We start from the raw sequence: 3,338 nt of genomic DNA, 5'->3' as shown, positions 1-3,338 counted from the left end.
TGACATGGAGATTTTTTATCCATGGTTCCGATAGGCGGTGCTATCGTACATCCACGTTGATGGAGGCTTCAACCCACGAAGGGTAATGGTTGCGCGAGTCCACGGAGGGCTCCACCCACGAAGGGTCCACGAAGAAGCAACCTTATCTATCCCACCATGGCCGTCGCCCACGAAGGACTTGCCTCACTCGGGTAGATCTTCACAAAGTAGGCGATCTCCTTGCCCTTACAAACTCCTTGGTTCAACTCCACAATCTTGACGGAGGCTCCCAAGTGACACCTAACCAATCTAGGAGACACCACTCTCCAAAAGGTAATAGATGGCATGTTGATGATGAACTCCTTGCTCTTGTGCTTCAAATTATAGTCTCCCCAACACTGAACTCTCTCTCACAGGATTTGGATTTGGTGGAAAGAAGATTTGAGTGGAAAGCAACTTGGGGAAGGGTAGAGATCAAGATTTAGGTGGTAGGAATGGAATATCTTGACCTCAACACAAGTGTAGGTGGTTCTCTCTCAGAAAATGTATGTTGGAAGTGTAGGCATGTTCTGATGGCTCTCTCCATGAATGAAGAGTGGGTGGAGGGGTATATATAGCCTCCACACAAAATCTAACCATTACACACAACTTACCAAACTCGGTGGGACCGAATCGTGAAACTCGGTCAGACCAATTTAGTTCATAATGTGACCGTTAGGCATTTCGGTGGGACCGACATGTCAACTCGGTGGGACCGATATTGTTAGGGTTAGGGCATAACGTAATCTCGGTGAGACCAATTACACAAACTCGGTGAGAACGATTTTGGTAATAGACAAACAGAGAGTTGGTCAGGCAAACTCGGTGGGACCGATTCACTCATCTTGGTTGGACCGAAACGTTATGAAAGGGAAACAGAGAGTTTGCATTGCAATCTCGGTGGGACCGATCGCTCATCTCGGTTTGACCGAAACATTACGAAGGGAAACAAAGAGGTTACAATCCCATCTTGGTGAGACCAAGATCCCTATCGGTGAGACCGAAAAGACTAGGGTTTCTGGCAGTGGCTATGTCAACTGAACTCAGTGGCGCCGGATAGAAAGTTTTGGTGGGGCCGAGTTTGACTTTTGGTTTGGGACATATGTGGATGTGAGAAAGTAGTTGAGGGTTTTTGGAGCATATCACTAAGCACTTTGAGCAAGAAAGCCATTAAGCAACACCTCATCCTCTCTTAATAGTATTGGCTTTCCTATGGACTCAATGTGATCTTGGATCACTAAAAGTAAACTGTAGAGTCATGTGCTTTGAGCTTGAGCCAATCCTTTTGTCCTTAGCATTTTGAGGGGTCCACGTTTCTCATCCATGCCATGCCAAACATTGAGCTTTCCTGAAATATTTATCTTGAAATAGCATTAGCTCAATGAGCTATATGTTGTTAGGAATTACCAAAACCACCCAGGGATAGTTGCACTTTCAGGTGACCCTGTTCTTGAGCTTGCATGTCAAATTTATATGGTCCAAAGTAGTTTTAATGAATGATATAGCCTCTAGGCACTTGTGGGAGTAGTTGCTATCAATCTTGTTGAGTTTGGTTCACTTTTATTTTGAGTCACTAAAAATTTCAGAAATTTTTCTGAGGAATAAAATGATGAAGAGATTCTTGAGAGGATCCTCGAGCCGAAGCTCGAAGGAAAAGCAAAATGAAGAGAATAAGAAGCCCAAGTACAACCTTCCTCGCACCACGGAGGTTCGGCCGTGTGAATGGCCTTGTGATGCATTCTTGTGAGCCGCCGGAATTCACGACGACTTTTATGATTTGGCTGAGAATGCAGGCATCACCGACTTCCTCCACAACCAGTGGGAACAGTATCTCCTACTCACTAATATTCTCGTGCAAAACTTTCACTTCAATGCTAGAAGATCACCACCTTCGGTGGAGTTTTATTTGTATGATGAGTTTAAGGAGATGCCACTCTATGATTTTTGTGTGGTTTGCAAGTTTCCCTTTGAGGGAAGCGTCGAGGAACCACATGCCCGTGATGTGGATGAATTTATTGATAGAATTGTTGTAGGGGAAACGAGAAAAGTTTCAAATGCAGGGATTACCTGTTCTACGTTACTATGCAATATTTGCTAGTAGATGTTTAATTGGTCACAGGAACAGTGGGGGCCTTAGTGCGCCTGACCTTGCTATTTTGTGCCATGCTGTATTTCGTGATACAACTTTCAGTCTAGGCGCTATGGTTGCTAAATGGTTGAGTCTGAACAGTTCAAAGGGCCCCATTTTTGGAGGTATCTTTGCTTCACGCCTTGCTAAACACTTTGTGATACCTATTAGGCATTATGAGAAAGAAGAAAAGTTGCCGCCCACTATTTTCTTAGACTATAAGTGTTGGAAATATGCCCTAGAGGCAATAATAAAATATCATTATTATATTTCCTTGTTCATGATAATCGTCTATTATTCATGCTATAATTGTGTTATCCGGAAATCGTAATACATGTGTGAATACATAGACCACAACATGTCCCTAGTAAGCCTCTAGTTGACTAGCTCGTTGATCAACTGATAGTCATGGTTTCCCGACTATGGACATTGGATGTCGTTGATAATGGGATCACATCATTAGGAGAATGATGTGATGGACAAGACCCTATCCTAAGCATAACACAAGATCGTGTAGTTCGTTTGCTAGAGATTTTCCAATGTCAAGTATCTTTTCCTTAGACCATGAGATCGTGTAACTCCCGGACACCGTAGGAGTGCTTTGGGTGTACCAAACGTCACAACGTAACTGGGTGACTATAAAGGATACTACGGGTATCTCCGAAAGTGTCTGTTGGGTTAACACGGATCGAGACTGGGATTTGTCACTCCGTATGACGGAGAGGTATCTCTGGGCCCACTCGGTAATGCATCATCATGATGAGCTCAAAGTGACCAAGTGTTTGGTCACGGGATCATGCATTACGGTACGAGTAAAGTGACTTGCCGGTAACGAGATTGAACGAGGTATTGGGATACCGACGATCGAATCTCGGGCAAGTAACGTACTGATTGACAAAGGGAATTGTATACGGGGTTGCTTGAATCCTCGACATCGTGGTTCATCCGATGAAGATCATCGAGGAGCATGTGGGAGCCAACATGGGTATCCAGATCCCGCTGTTGGTTATTGACCGGAGAGCTGTCTCGGTAATGTCTGCGTGTCTCCCAAACCCGTAGGGTCTACGCACTTAAGGTTCGGTGACGTTAGGGTTGTAGAGATTTGAGTATGTAGTAGACCAAAAGTTGTTCGGAGTCCCGGATGAGATCCCGGACGTCACAAGGAGTTCCGGAATGGTCCGGAGGTAAAGAA

The sequence above is a fragment of the Triticum dicoccoides genome, chromosome 1B (genome assembly GCF_002162155.2).
Source record: "Triticum dicoccoides isolate Atlit2015 ecotype Zavitan chromosome 1B, WEW_v2.0, whole genome shotgun sequence".
NCBI lineage: Eukaryota > Viridiplantae > Streptophyta > Magnoliopsida > Poales > Poaceae > Triticum > Triticum dicoccoides.
The sequence above is the reverse complement of the archived record's forward strand: the minus strand, read 5'-3'. Positions refer to the sequence as shown.